Source organism: Cyprinus carpio, chromosome B23 (assembly GCF_018340385.1).
Source record: "Cyprinus carpio isolate SPL01 chromosome B23, ASM1834038v1, whole genome shotgun sequence".
In the NCBI taxonomy this organism is placed as follows: Eukaryota; Metazoa; Chordata; class Actinopteri; order Cypriniformes; family Cyprinidae; genus Cyprinus; species Cyprinus carpio.
The window spans coordinates 5,581,299-5,598,348 of NC_056619.1; positions in this window are offsets into that span (position 1 = coordinate 5,581,299).

The window sequence follows — 17,050 nt, forward strand, 5'->3', positions numbered from 1 at the left end:
TATCGCCTTCGATAATGAACGCGATATTGCGTAGCTTGTCAGTGATCTTCAGCTCTGTCTATTAAATGCCGGTCCATTTGAAAGCAGGTGATGGCGATTTAGCGCTAATCAGGGAACCGGCTTTACTGACTAGATGAGCATGATTATATCGTTAGATATATCGCCCAGCCCTACCTTGCCCGTAGGCAACACAGGTTCGTGTGCAATAAATTGGCAGACGTGGGTGAAACAATTATAAAATTTTATTAAAAATAAAATTTAATGCAACAAATCAAATAACAAAAAAAAAAAAAAGAAAAAAAAAGAAAAGAATAAATAGCTCAATGAATGTGATATGGGTGGCCAATACCCTCAACAAAACTGTATGAAGGGGATGCAGGAGCCGAGACGTAACAGCTGGGAATAAGGGCACTAATAGGCCTCCACAGCACCGCACACTTTCGTTACACCTGTGTGGAAACTCACACACACACACACACACACACACACACACACACTCCACTCGTGAAGTAGCACCACCACCAAAATCCACCCTGCCTTCGGCACTCAGCTCCTGTAACAACAAGACGGTATGTTACACTTGAGGGTAGACAAATCACTGATATAAAATCGCAAACGATGCGTACAGCAAATAAATATTGGGGCACCTTAAGCTCTTAGCTATCACATAAAACCACAAAAGCAAAAATAGGAGGAACGTAAACACTCTTGTATACACATAATAACTCTAAATACAATAAAGAGTGTTAAAGAAAATACCAAACAATAAATCAATCAAAAGAAAACATTAAACAGAACAAAGAAAATAAACAACCATTTTACAAACATTTCTCAAATAACAAAAGAACAAAACACAAGAGAACGCAACAATAATATTAGAGGACCGGCAAAGCAACAGCGCCTCTGGACGATACTTCCCACGAAGCCCCCACAGTAAGAAGTTAAAATCGCCCACAGATGCAACAAGTGTGCCTGTGGTGGATTTTTATTATGAAGAAATCAAATTGAGAATTTATAATTGTATTATGGTTTTAAAAACATACCGCCTGAGTCAAATGTCCAGAACGTAATACTTGTTAAATGCACAGGCAAGCCGAAAGCTGTGAGCTCATTCTGTCGATCTGGATTAAATACGTGCACAAGGGGGACAAGGCACTGCCAATTCGTGATAACAATCTATAATGCAATTAACAATACAATATAACCTGCTCTTTGGAAAGAAAGACGATATTAAACAAAACACACATACCGTATCCTTGTGCTCTTTCAAAGCCCGACCGATCAGGTATGCAACATTCTATGCACCCGTGGGCTCACTCGGTCGGCAATACAGCACACAATGGGGCAAAACTACTATGTAGCGTAAGGCAGAACGTCTGGGCTATTACAGTCTCCCTCCCGCTTGCTTTAGACTACAAACAAATTGGATCGTCACAAACTCAAGCTTGCACTAATAAAATGCATTCAGTAGTTTCACTTACCGGTTGAGAGAGACCACGTCAACCAAGCACCAGCTGCAAGGTTTATCCAACTCTGTGCTCTAAACAAGAATACTAACATGAAACAGCACACTAGTAACACTCAGCCAACATCACTAAACATACCTGACCGGCAACTAGAAATGACGCAGCAAACAAGGGGTGTGTCTCATGATGTCATACCACCTCACCGCTAAATTTATATGTAATCACTGCGCAGTGATAGGATAATCAATGCGTATAGCAACCAATCCAATCCAACAGGACGGGCTTCGCTAATCCTGTCACACCTAGTACTATGTTGGCGAATATGCTTCAGATAGGCCAAATGCTCATAGTCTGAGGCCAGTGCTTAATTTGTGAATTGTCAGGTCCCGGAACAAAGCGGCGTAACGGATCCGGCATGTGATTACAGAAGGCAGAGGTAACAGAGCATTCGCGCAATCACATTGGTGGACCAGTTTAAGTGATTAAGAGCGTGCATCACTTAGGGTCTGTAAGGTCATGAATAACCTGGAAATGCCATGCAATTTTAAAACCGCAATTTCCAGGCCTACAAAAGGTTAGAAAAATTGTGGAATTGTATTTCTATTCTCTTTATAAAAGAGTTATTAAATCAAGTCCTTAATTTCGGTGGGGGACTGTGTGTAGCTATATCGCATGGTTTTAATAATTCTCTCAGCTTTCAAGTTTTAATGAAGGAATTCCTGCATTTATTCAACATAGCATGTAGGTTTGAATAATAAAATAAATCCACACAAACTATAAGATTAAATCATTCATTCAAAACCAGCTTTTGAATCTATAAACTCTCTCAGAGCGCACTTCACATCAGCGCATCTTGACCTGCTGCACGCTGCGATACAAGACTTTCACTCGCATTTCGGGACAGCTGATAAAACTGTCACTTGACTAATCGGGTCATTGTTGCATTGTCACAAAAAAATTATAATTTGCACTCCTTTTTAAGTATTTTAAGCCATTTGGTACTCGCGCACTCCAAAGGCTGTATTATGTGCCCTCATAGTCACATTGTGCGTATAAAGCCGCCTCGTGAGTATTAGATAGAGTTATATAAGAGTTATTTTTCGTAGTTTGTTGAGCTTAAGCAACCAAATACACAAAATATAATGTCTGATGGGTGTTGACAAATAAAACAATTTCATTGCACACTCTACTAAAATACAGGGGCGGGGGGAAGAAAGGGGGAGTTATTGAATAGTTGCAGTGGAATGGGTAGTTAGTGTTGGTATTTTATTTGAATATTTTTATTGACATTATATGAAAAACAAGCTCAAATGGAGTTAACAAGGTTTTTGCCGGCAAATGATGATATCTGTGTTTTGTCTGTCAACAGAACAGCCCCATCTGACGCAGCATGTGCATCGCATTATACGCTTTCATCAACTTTTACAGGTTATATAAAGTTATCGTTGCTATATGGGCGCTTAGTTTTTCTTGTTAATTCACTTGGCCAAAATCTCATGATATAAATGATTAAGCATTTATGCACAGGATATTTAAAACATACAAAGTATTGGCTAGATGGCAAAAAACCTAGTTCCCCTTCAGTCGGTCACTCTTGACGTCACGTCGGTGACCGACTAATTGGGATATCACTTCGATAGACCAATCTACTTCGAGTGTAAATTAAATGAGCCAATGCACATTGGCATGCGATTATTGCATCCAGCTGCCACTGATCACAGCGTGAGTATAAGAAGGCAGCAGGTGCAATGCATACCAGCTTTTCGCTTTGAAGCCGAGCGACAGTATCATTCTGCTTACCTCAACTGTGTCTACGGTGAACTGTGAGTTCAGCACGCTCTGGAAAGCTTCCTGTGTTGGTGAGACAGCGTTTCAGCGGTGGTCGTTCCAGTGTCGAGTGGATTGCACACTTCAGGCTGCACTGCCCCCTATCGTGTTGCAAGAGGCCATTTCCCCTGTGTGCCTCAGCACTAAAAGAGCATTTTCTAAGAGCGAATTTCCTCTAAAAGAGCTCCACGGGTGCGTCTTTATAAAGACTACGGATCGTCCTTATAAGGATGCCGTTTCACCTGCGCGTTTCTGGATGCGGTCGTTACCTGGCACCGGGTGATGGTCACGATCGCTGCCTCATGTGTCTGGGCATCAAGCACGCTGAGGTGGCTTTCGTGGATGCATCATGTTCTCACTGCGGGAAGATGACCATCTCTGAGCTGCGAACCAGGCTCCGTTACCTTCAGGGGGGCGGAGTCCCACTGCCTCTGCTGCGATCTGTGGCTCGTTCTGGTGGACAGACGAGAACCACTTCCGGCAGTAGAGCGGGTGGTTTGAGGGTCACAGTGGTGGCAAACCCTGCAGGGAATCAACCCTCTGGGGACCACCACTCCTCTTGCACCTCTTATCCAGTGGAGCAACCCACGGAACGCGCTGGACCCTCTTCAAGGGGCGTACCAGGAGTATACAGTGGGCCTCCCCCTGACCGGATGTCGATCTCAGCATCGGAGGGAGAGCTGTCGGATGAAGATTCGGCCGTACTGTCGCCCTCCGGGACGTTGGCAAAACCTGAATCAGATCCCGAAATGGCAGCTATGCTTTCCCGGACCGCCGAGAGGGTAGGGCTCGAGTGGAATCCTCCACCGTGTCCTGAGACCTCGAGGCTGGATGATTGGTATCTTGGGGTGGCGCGCGCTGGTTCTCAGCGCCCCGCCCCAGTGCCTTTTTTCCCGGAAGTGCATGATGAGCTCACCAAGTCATGGATGGCACCTTCTACTGCCAGAAACCGGCCAGTGGGCTCCTCCTCCCTCACCAGCCTCGATGGCAGTGCAGCGAAGGGGTATTCTGGAATCCCGTCAGTTTAGCAGGCAGTAGCGATGCAATTGTGTCCTAATTCCGCCTTCTCCTGGTGTGGAGACCCAGTGCTTCCTTCCCGGGCCTGTAGGCACTCGTCTGGTCTGACCGGCAGTGCCTATGCAGCTTGCGGGTAAGCTGCTTCCGCCTTACACGCCATGGAGTCTGTCACACCTGGTTGCAAACGCAAGAGCAAGCGGCCCTGAGACAGGCGACCCGGAGATGGAGGGATCTGCTCTTCGGGAGATGGTGAACGCACCACTCCCTCCCCCGGAGGAGGGCTGGGTGGAGAATCTTTTGTTTTATTTTTTCCTGCCGTTGGCCTCACAGCCGATGGTACCCAAATACTCGACAAATGAGCAATTTCCTCTTTTCCGGACCTCACTCATCCTTCTTTGCCAGACGGCAGCAGCGGGCGGTTTGAGAGCGTCAACAAAGGCCCTACTCACGCACCCTCTACCAACCTGTGGAACCAGGTGAGCCCTGTACCCCACACTCGCACCACACTCCAGCCTGCTCACAAGCCGCCCGAGTTGGGTCCCTGTGTTCCACCTCACTGCCCCACTGCGGGTACGGCTGTGGTTTCTAAGCGTCTGGTCAGCGCTACCCAGCCCATCTCACTGGGTCCTGTGGACCATCAGCCTCGGCTATGCGATTCAGTTCGCCCGGCGTCCCCCCAAGTTCAGCGGTATCCGCTTCACTACAGTGAAAGCATCCGATGCCGCTGTTCTGCGGGAAGAGATCGCAGTCCTACTGGCGAAGGACGCGATAGAGCCGGGCCCTCCAGCCGATATGAGGACGGGGTTTTACAGCCCTTACTTCATTGTACCCAAGAAAGGCGGTGGGTTATGACTGATCTTGGATCTGCGAGTTTTGAACCGGGCCCTTCATCGGCTACCGTTCAAGATGTTGAAGCAGAAACGCATCTTCGGGTGCATCCGTCTCCGAGATTGGTTTGCAGCGATCGACCTGAAGGACGCGTACTTTTATGTATCGATCCTTCCGTGCCACAGACCTTTTCTGTGGTTTGCGTTCAAAGGACGGGCATATCAGTACAAGGTCCTGCCCTTCGGGCTGTCCCTGTCTCCCCGTGTCTTCACGAAAGTCATGGAGGCGGCTCTTGTTCCCCTCAGAGAGCAGGGTGTTCGCATTCTCAACTATCTAGACGATTGGCTGATACTAGCACAATCTCGGGACCAGTTGTGAGAGCACAGGGACCTGGTGCTCTGGCACCTCAGCCTGTTGGGTATTTGGGTATGTTGTTTAATGTGTAGATTCTCGCCGATGCAGAGGATCTTTGGGTCAGGTGTGGAGTTGGATTAGTTTGTTTTGTCGGTATGGATTTGGGTTGGATGTGTGCGGTTGGTGCTAGCCTGCCTGAATACGTTCAAGGCCAGGACAGTGGTCCCACTGAAGCTTTTTCAGAGGCTCCTAGGGCATATGGCAGCCGCAGCGGCACTTACACCGCTCGGCCTGTCACATATGAGACCACTCCAGCACTGGCTTTATGGCCGAGTCCCGAGGTGGGCGTGGAAGCGCGGCACTCACCGGGTCCAAGTTACATCGGCCTGTTGCCAAACCCTCACCCTGTGGTGAGATCTTGCATTTCTCCGGGCAGGGGTGCCCCTAGAGCAGATCTCCAGGTATGCTGTGGTTTACACGGATGCCTCCACCACCGGCTGGGGGGCCACATACAACGGGCATGCAGTCTCAGGGGTTTGGACGGGCCTGCAGCTGCAGTGGCACATCAGTTGCCTAGAGTTGTTAGCAGTGCGCCTTGCCTTGAAGCATCTCAAAGGTCACTTATGAGGCAAGCATGTGCTGGTCTGAACGGACAACACAGTGACCGTTGCGTACATCAACCGACAAGGTGGTCTGTGCTCCCGTCACATGTCACAACTCACCCGCCACCTCCTCCTTTGGAGTCGGCTGTACAGTTGAGCAGGCCCGGAATGTGAACGGCACGAAGTGACCTCAGAACCTTCTGAGCTGTCTCGAGCAATGCTCCCAGGAGAATGGCGACTCCATCCCCTGACGGTCCAGCTGATTTGGAGATTGTTCGGAGCCACTTAGGTAGACCTGTTTGCTGCTCCAAAGACCTCCCACTGCCAGTTGTTCTACTCCCTGACCGAGGGAACTCTTGGCACAGACGCACTGGCACACAGCTGGCCGCGGGGCAAATATGCGTTTCCCCCAGTGAGCCTTCTAGCACAGACACTGTGCAAAGTCCGGGAGGACGAGGAGCAAGTCTTGCTAGTGGCGCCGTATTGGCCCACTCGGACCTGGTTCCCCAAACTAGTGCTCCTCACGACAGCCCCTCCTTGGCTGATTCCTCTGAGGAAGGATCTACTGACTCAGAGACGGGGCACCGTTTGGCACCCACGTCCAAAGCTTTGGAAACTCCATGTCTGCTCCCTGGACTGGACGCGGAGGTTCTAGGTGACCTACCCCAGGAGGTAGTGAACACCATCACTTCAGCAAGAGCACCATCTACGAGACACGCTTACGCCTTGAAGTGGAACCTTTTCATCGAGTGGTGTTCTTCTCGCCGAGAAGACCCCCGATGATGCCCGATTGCGGTCGTGCTTTCCTTTCTGCAGCAAGGGCTGGAGCGAAGGCTGTCTCCCTCCACCCTCAAAGTCCAGGTTGCTGCTATTGCTGTGTACCATGACCCTGTGAATGGGAAGTCTTTAGGTAAGCATGACCTCGTCATCAGGTTCCTTAGAGGGGCCAGGGGGTTAAATCTTTCCCGGCCCCCCTCCATACCCTCTTGGGACCTGACTCTGGTGCTGAAATCACTACAGCAGTTTCCCCGGCAGACTTCTGCCTTTCCAAGAGGGTTTGAATCACCTCATTTCTCCATATACACCTAAACCTAATAGGGGTGCAGGCGGCTCGCACAGGGCACTGGAAGGGGCAGCACCCATGGCACTTTGGTAGGGATCCCAATTAGTCGGTCACCGATGTGACGTCGAGAGTAACTGACTGAAAGGGAACGTCTCAGTTATGTATGGTAACCCTCGTTCCCTGAAGGAGGAAACGGAGATGTCATGTCCCGTCACCACGGTTGCTGTACCGCCGCTGAGCGGCCGGGTCGCCGGCTCGGCTCCTCAGTGAAAACCTGGTATGCATTGCACCTGCTGCCTTCTTATACTCACGCTGTGATCAGCGGCAGCTGGATGCAATAATTGCATGCCAATCTGCATTGGCTCGTTTAGTTTACACTCGAAGTAGATTGGTCTATCGAAGTGATATCCCAATTAGTCGGTCACCGACGTGACGTCTCCGTTCCCTCCTTCATTAGCCTTTACAGACATAGTGTTTGAGTAAAGAAATGATGCACTATTTAAACGGTTATTTGTCTGCCCTTTAAGCGGAGATCTGTCTCCTTCAGGCTATGCGCAGCGCATCAATCTGAGTGGAGGCGGGTGAAGTTAGGAGGTTGCGCTGAGAGCTTGAGGATCCAGTGGCGTTATGTAGTTAAATGAAAAACTCTTTTTAATACTTATCATCGGTTAAATATTTGTAAAACCCCTCTGATTTAAAATAACAATAACAAATTATAATAGATATGAAGTCCAGATAGTTTTTCACGGCACATCTGACAGGGTTAGGGTATGGCAACTGCTATTCTCTGCCATAGAGCCCTGCACGGGCCTTAAATTTAGGCCCTAGCCCAGCCCGTGTTTTACAGCTTATCAGAATTACTGGCCCGAGCCCGTCTTTTTCCCCTTCTCCCTAAACAGCTAGTAACTACTGTTTCAGCTATTAAAATAGTTCAGTTGTATGTAATAGCAAGTGATTTATATTTCGTTTTGTTTTTTATTAAGTTAATTTAGAAAAACGATGGAGTTTGAATGTTTGATCAATTCAGCCTTCTCAAATCATCACGACTTGCCTAAAATAAAATCTATAGATTATGGGTGTCGCAGTATACCGGTATTGACGATAACTGTGATATTCAAAGCAACAATTATCGATATCGTGTAAAGTTAGTATGTGACGATATACCGGTATTAGCGATAACCGCAATATTTAAAATCAACAGTTATCTTATGATAACACCACATGTAAATACTCCAGCGCCAGTACCTAGTTGAGCTCCCAGCTGACACTGAATGGAGCGCAGCTGGAGGAAAACAAAACTAGAAGTATTTCGTATTGCTTGGAGGGAAAGTAACCTATCTTACTGAAAAGCATTAAAAACTGCTAAATCTGATTACTTTTCGTCTCTTTTAGAAGAAAACAAACATAACTCCAGGTATTTATTCAATACAGTGGCTAAATTAACAAAAAATAAAGCATCAACAAGTGTTGACATTTCTCAACATCACAGCAGTAATGGCTTTATGAACTACTTTACTTCTAAAATTGATACTATTAGAAATAAAATTGTAACCATGCAGCCATCAGCTACAGTATCACATCAGACAGTGCACTATAGATCCCCTGAGGAACAGTTCCACTCATTCTCTACTATGGGAGAGGAAGAATTGTATAAAGTTGTTAAATCATCTAAACCAACAACGTTATACCTAGATAAATGTGCGCTATATCCAATAGCTGTGCAGAGACGCTTTGCAGGACATGCAGGCACCAGCGTGATTACTTGTTTTGTTTTTTTGTATTTTTTTTAAATTAATACATCATTTTCAAAGTCTTTCAAAGTTTTTGCTGTATGTCTTCACCGAGCAGCAGCGCGAGCGACGCGCGGGAGACCACGCAGGGGTCGGCGGTTGGTAGCACTGAACTGTGACTGGAGCTGAGATGGTAGGAAGTGACGATGGATCAGGAAGTGAACAGGAGGAATGGATGGAAGAAACTGGTGAGGGAGGTAGGAATGAAATGGAGTGGAACCTAGTAAATAGGAAAAGGAAGAAAGTACATCAACATAATACGGATAGTGATAATGAGGAAAGTAATCGAAGAATTGTGGAAAGGAAGGAAGAGCATAAGGTTATCATTCAATTTGAAGTGCCTGGATCAAAGAACCCATTAAAGATAACGGAAGCACTTAAAATGAAGCTAGGGAACATTAAGTATGCAAAAACATTACGTGACGGAAATATAATGCTAATATGCAGAGATGAAAAGCAGAGAGAAAAAGCATTGCGATTAAAAACACTGGCAAGTAATTCAGTAAAATGCTCAAATGGGAAGAGAGGAAAACTACTAAAGGTGTCATATATGGAATTCCAACAGAAGTGTCAGAGGATGAGATTAAAAAGAGTTTAACTGGAGCAAAGGTTGCAAAGTTAAACGGATGCAGTATACAAGGGATGGGGTGAGGAAAGACAGTTTTGTCTGTAATGATCCAGTTCGAAGAAGAAGTATTGCCAACAAGAGTGATGGTTGGGTTTATGAGCTACAATGTAAGGGAATATGTAGCACCGCCGTTGAGATGCTTTAAATGCCAAAGATATGGGCATGTGGCTGCTATATGTAAAGGTAGGCAAAGGTGTGGTAAATGTGCAGGAGAACATTCAATATGGGGAGTGTGGAGAAAATGTTAAACTGCAATGCTGTAACTGTGGGGGAGAACACAGCTCCGCATATGGAGGATGTGAAGTCAGGAAAAGGGCAATAAAAGTCCAAAATGTCAAGATGACAGAAGGAATATCATATGCTGATGCTATTAGAAGAGTGAAAAGTAGTGAAGCACCAAAAATAAATGAATCCACAAGTGTGAAAACCCAAAATCAAAAGAATCAGTGCAGAATCAACAAGGATTCGTTAGTGGTTGATAAAATTAAATTTGTAACATTCGTGGCAAAGGTGATTAATTGCTCAGCTCAAACGACAAGTAGAACAGAAAGAATTAAGATAATAATTAGAGCAGCTGAGAAATATTTGGACATAAGAGAAACAACAGTAGAGTCAGTTAAAGAAGCACTTGTAGGTGGTCCCCAAGGTTCGCAGGCTACTAATGGGGTAGGTACATAATGTATTTTGAGATAATTCAGTGGAATGCAAGGAGTTTTTTTTAGCAAATGGGCAGGAATTTAAAAAGTATATTGAAGATTTACAACAGAAACCAAAGGTTATTTGTGTACAAGAAACGTGGTTAAAACCTAATCTTGATTTTAGAATTGAAGGCTATGAAAGTGTAAGGAAAGACAGGGAAATAGGAACAGGTGGAGGTGTATTAACTTTTATTGAACAAGGAGTGAGGTATAGAGAGATTAGTAATAATGAAAAAGAGGTTGTTATGGTAGAAATCTGGACTGATAAAGGTAGTGTCAGGGTGATCAACTTATATAACCCATGTAAAAAATTACAAAAAGAAAAATTAGAAGAAATTGGTGGAATTAAGTGGGGATAAAGTGGTGTGGTGTGGTGACTTTAATAGTCACAGCACTTTATGGGGGTAGTAAAAATACAGATTTTAATGGTAAAGTAATTGAAGAATTATTGGATGAAAATGGACTGGTGTGTATTAATGATGGATCAGGAACAAGGGTGAACATTGTAAATGGCCAGGAGTCAGTACTAGATCTTACATTGGTATCAGAAAATATGGCAAGCATTTGTACATGGAAAGTTTTGAAGGAAACAACAGTAGGGAGTGATCATTATCCAGTAAAAAGCAGAGTTGGTGTTAAAATACAAAAGGCAGAACTAGGAAACCTAGAAAGATGGAAATTAAAGAATGCAGGATGGGAAGTATTCAGTTATATTTGTAGTAATAGAATTATTGAAATGGATGACCAGGAAGATGGAATAGAAGAATATAATGGGGATGGTAAGTATTATTTTATATTTGTAGTAGTAGGATTTAATAGGAAAGAAAACAGCAGTTAGGAAAAGGAAGTCAGTACCATGGTGGAATAAAAAGTGTGAAGAAGTGATACAACAAAGGAATAAAGCATTTAAGAAAGTTAAATCATCGTATTTATACTCGGACCTTATAAAGTATAAGAAAGCGCAAGCTATAGTAAGGAAAACTATTAAAACAGCTAAAAGGAATTATTGGAGAAATTACTGTAATAATATTGGATGGGAAATACAGATTTCAGATATTTGGAGTATGATTAGAAGGATGGGAGGTATTTGCAAGAATTTTAACATGCCAGTATTAAAGAATGGAAATGAAATTGCAGTTTCAAATAAAGAGAAGGCAGAGATGCTAGCTAAAGTATTTGCAAAAGTAAATTGTAGTAGTAATTTGACTGAAGAGGCTAAGGAGTGTAGATATTTTGAATAAGTGTGAAGCAAGTGGAAACCCGGTAGATGCAGATTTTACACTTTATGAATTAATAAGAGCAATTGCTAAAGTAAAAGAAACTTCTCCGGGGCAGGACGAGATATGTTATAGTATGATAGGAAAATTATCAGATGTAGCACTTTTTAAATTACTGAAGTTATACAAACAAAATATGGGCAGAGGGCAAACTTCCTTCAGCATGGAAACATTCAATAGTTATCCCTGTAGGAAAGCCTGGCAAAGATAGGTCAGAAGCAACAAATTACAGGCCGATAGCACTAACATCGAACATGTGCAAAATTATGGAGAGAATGATTACAAGTAGGCTTACATAAGTAATAGAAAACAGAGGTCTTTTTACTCCTCATCAAAGTGGCTTTTGGAAAGGTAGAACAACAATGGATTCATTGTTATGTTTAGAATCAGAAATAAGAAAGGCACAGATAAATAAAGAAGTTGTGATTGCAGTTTTTTATTGATGTGGAAAAAGCTTATGACATGTTATGGAAAGAAGGGCTACTTATAAAACTCAAGAATATGGGAATTAGAGGAAGAATTTATAACTGGGTGTTGGATTTTTTGTTTGAGAGGAAAATTCAGGTTAGAGTGGGAACATCTTGTTCCACTGTTTATGCAGTTGAAAATGGAACACCTCAAGGGAGTGTGTGTAGCCCTCTTCTATTCAATATAATGATAAATGATATATTCAGTGGTTTACAGCAGGATGTGGGTAGATCTTTATATGCGGATGATGGGGCACTTTGGAAAAGAGGCCGAAATGTATCATATACAGTTAAGAAAGTTCAGGATGCAATAAATAAGGTTGAAGAGTGGGCACTGAAATGGGGTTTTCGAATATCAGTAGCCAAAACACAAATCATTTGTTTTACAAAAAAAGAGAAATGTTAATATTAATTTATCATTATATGGACAGCTTCTGGAACAGGTGTCAGTGGTAAAATTTCTTGGAGTGTGGTTGGACTCAAGATTGACTTTTAATACACATGTAGAGAAACTGCTGACCAAGTGCAAAAAGGCACTGAATGTTATGTGATGTTTAGCAGGTAGTGATTGGGGTGCAAGTAGAAGTTCTCTTAGGAATATATATATGGCTATCATCCGATCAGCAATAGATTATGGTAGTATGATTTATGGGTCGGCGAGTAAGTCTCTACTAAAAAAAGTAGATGCTGTACAGACGCAGGCTTTGAGAATATGTTGTGGGGCATTTAAAACTTCCCCTAGAGCTTCCATGCAAGTTGAAATGGGAGAAATGCCGTTGGAAATAAGACGTAAACAACTGAAAATGGTATATTGGGCATCTTTGATGGGGCACAACAATGAACACCCTACTAAAGCAATATTGTTAAAAAGTTGGGAAAATGGAATAAGTAATATTGAATATTGGTCAAGAAATGGAGGAAATAGCGGAATCAATAGAGGTAAAAAATATAAAATTCAGTAATACAGTACACATGTCAGCGGTTCCACCATGGATGTTTGTAATGCCTATAGTAGATCTTTATTTAACAGATGAAGTGAAGAAACAGGATTGTGATCCAATAAAAAATAAGAGTTAATAAATATATTGGATCAGAAGTATTATGATATGATACATATATTTACTGATGGTTCAAAAGATCCAGGAAACTATGAAAACGGGAATAGCAGTAGTTATTCCACATTATGAAATAGTTATTAAGAAAAGAACCCAGATTTTTATCTGTATTTACAGCAGAGTTGGTAGCTATTGTTATGGCTCTCCAGTGGGTAGAGGAAAATAGAATAAAAAAAATGGTAATATGTTCAGATTCATTGGCTGCGTTAAAGAGCATCCAATCAGGCCAGTCTAACTGCAGACAAGATGTTATACTTGAAATACTGCAGTATATATATAGAATGGAAAATTAGGGCATTTTTATTTCATTTATTTGGGTTCCAGCACATGTTGGAGTTAAAGGAAATGAGAAGGCAGATAAGCAGGCTAAGAATTCTTTGAACTTGAATCAGATAGGAATTGACATAAAAATTAGTAAGGCAGAAGCAAAAACAATAATTAGGAAAGCTCTTATAAATGCATGGCAGAAAACTTTGGGAGAAAGAGAAGACTGGACGACATCTATATAGAATTCAAAGGGAAGTAGGAATACGTAACAATGACATGGGATTAAGAAGACGAGAAGAATCAGTAATAATAAGAATTAAAATAGGACATACTGCATTGAATGGAAATTTAAATAGAATTAAGAAACATCCGAATGGATTATGTATGCATTGTGGGATTTTTGAAACTGTAGAGCATGTACTGTTGCATTGTAGAGCATATAACAACGAACGACAAATGCTAGAAGCTAAAGTAATAGAAGAAGGTGGAAGCATGATGCTAGTAGATATATTAAGTAAGCTAAAAAGGAATAAGAATATTAGATTTGCTTTGTTGAAATATCTTAAAGATACAGGAAATTATATAAGAATATAATGATGGTTATTTATTTATTTATTTATTTATTTGTGTATTTATTTATTTATTTATTTTTGACTATTAGTGGTAGTATTTAGTATGATATACATACATATATAATACATATACATGCATCGATGCTCCACACTCCAGTTCAGATGGTGGCGGTAATGCACTAATAAGCTAGTCTGCCAACCGCCAATAAACAGAAAGAAGAAGAAGAAGAAGTCTTTCAAAGATGGCGGCTTGTTTATAGACGTGTGTTTGTTGCAGTTTTTTCTTATTTGTTTTATTCCTAAACAAACAGCCCAACAATTATTTCTTATTGTGTTATTTAAGATCAAGTTCAGTGCATTTTATTATTTTAATATTTTAAACATGAGACTATTTATACAAACATCTTTTTCGCGACTGGTGCGTTTGATAAGGAGGACTGCCTCAGATACAATGCCGAGAACAGCCGTGAGGAAGCGGCTGTCTGGACGGATGCGACGGGTCTTTTCGGCGAAAACGAGAGGAGAAATTGGGAGGCAGTGACGCTCGGGCTGTGGACACAGAGGCCGGCTCGGTTTACTGGGACGGCTGCGGGTTTGCTTAAGGACCAGGCGCATGACACTCATCTTCTTTGGGAGAGAACTTGTTTCTGAACTGCAGGCCTCCTCACGATTGACTTCGCGAGGTCTACGGTGGCTGTGGTCACAAGGAAACGGGAGTCTTTCACCCTACGCGTCGTCGGCTGTTCGGAAAGAGTCTTCAGTCAACGTAGAAAGGAAAACATTGTTAGTTTTCCTCCTGCTTTTATTATCAGGAAACGTCCACCCAAATCCAGGTCCTGAGGTAATCCAACTTCAAAAAACACCCGATGAATGTAAATCTGCAAAAGGTTTGAGGTTTGTGCATCTGAATGTGCGGAGTTTGGTCAATAAAATTGACTTCTTACGAATATGGGCGGATGTGACTGATGCAGATGTATTGGTTTTTACAGAGACATGGTTAAAAGCATCAGTTATAAATGATATGATAAAAATTGATGAATATAATATTTTTAGGTGTGATCGCACTAAAAAAAGGGGGGAGGAGTCGCAATTTATATAAAAAGTAATTTAATTGTTTCCTGCATACAGTCGATCAGCAAACCAAATGGTTTTGATCTAATTGCCCTAAGATTAACTGTATCGGTAGGATCTGATATTATAGTTGCTGGATGCTATCGTCCCGCCGCCTTCTTCATCTTCGAGTGAAATATGTACTTTACTTGCGGAGTCTTTCTCTGAATGGAACAAACATGAACTTATAATACTTGGCGATTTTAATTGGGACTGGCTTTCGCCATCGTCAGACCCATTTAAAGAGATTTGTGATTCTCTCTGCCTAATTCAACTGATTACTTCAGTAACTCGAGTCAATCAAAAGGACCTGGGTAAATCAACTCTATTGGACTTAATTTTACAAATGCAATCCCATAAGTTTACTGCAGTTGGTGTTTTTTGTAATGACATAAGTGATCATTGTGCTGTTGCATGTGTGAGAAACTGTAAGACTTTCAAAGATACCTCCACGTTTTATTTACAAAAGAATATTTAAACATTTTTAATGAACAGGCTTTTATGCATGATTTATATAATATTGATTTTAGGTGTTATTTCATATATGCCAGATATCAACCTAGCTTGGGATTATTTTAAAAAGGTTTTTTTTTAACAATATGTGACAAGCATGCTCCACTTAAACGTTTAAGGATAAGTGGCAAAGACAACCCCTGGTTTAATGATACTCTCTCTCTACACTTATCAGACAGAGAAATGCTGCTTGGGCGAAGGCAAAAAAAATCAAATGATCTATTAGATTGGAGTTCTTATAGAGCATTAAGAAATTCATGTACTAATTCAATAAAATGTGCAAAACGTGATTATTATCTCTCTATGGTAAATGAAAATTTAAATAATCCTACTAAATTCTGGAAGCTAGTAAAATCTACTTCAGGAACGAGTTTATCAATTAAAATTCCAGATCACTTAATTGGTTAATCAAAATATTGTTAGAGGTAGAGCGAATATTGCTGAATCTTTTAATAATTTTTTTACTGCAGGCCCAAGTTATGAGTCTGATTTAGGTGTCTCTACAGAATTAGTTGTCTCTGATAAACATTGTCCCAGGCAGGTGTTTAATTTCTCTCCTATTACAACATCCCAGGTTTATAATGCTTTATTGAAACTCGATGTCAAAAAATCTGCAGGGGTGGATAAAATTGAGCCTTATTTTTTTAAAAATAGCTGCTGGTATTTTAGCAGAGCCAATTGCTTCTATTTTTAATTTAAGTTTAATTTCAAATATTATTCCGAGAGCGTGGAAGTTGGGCAACAGTTATTCCCTTATTTTAAAAGTGGAGATCCTTCAGATCCTAACAACTACCGTCCTATTTCTAGATTACCAGTCTTAGCTAAATTATTTGAATCATTGCTAAACGATCAATTAAAACAATTTTTAACAGATAATAATGTTCTTAACGATTACCAGTCAGGCTTTAGAGCAGGTCATAGTACCCTAACTGCAACTTTATTAGTTACAAATGACCTTATAAACTCTTTAGATTGTAAAAAGTCCTGTGCCGCATTATTTGTCGACCTTTCAAAAGCCTTCGACTCTGTTGATCATAATTTATTATTACAGAAACTTAGATCTATAGGTATTAGTGAAGCTGCTATGAAATGGTTTTGATAAGTATCTATCAGAACGAACTCAATGTGTGAATATAGAAAATTATAATTCTCCTTTTCTTCAAGTTAAAAAAGGAGTTCCACAAGGATCTATTTTATCTCCTATCCTATTTTCTATTTTTATAAATGATTTGGATTCAGGAGTAGATTTCTGCTAATGTGCATCTATATGCTGATGACTCAATTATTTATACAGCAGCAGCATCTATAAATCAAGCTCTGATGAATTTACAAAAAGCATTTAATACTATAAAATATACGTTGGATAAATTAAAATTAGTTTTAAATTCAAAGAAGACAAAATATATGATTTTTAACCGCACTCACCGTAAGGATACAGACATAACAATATCAACTT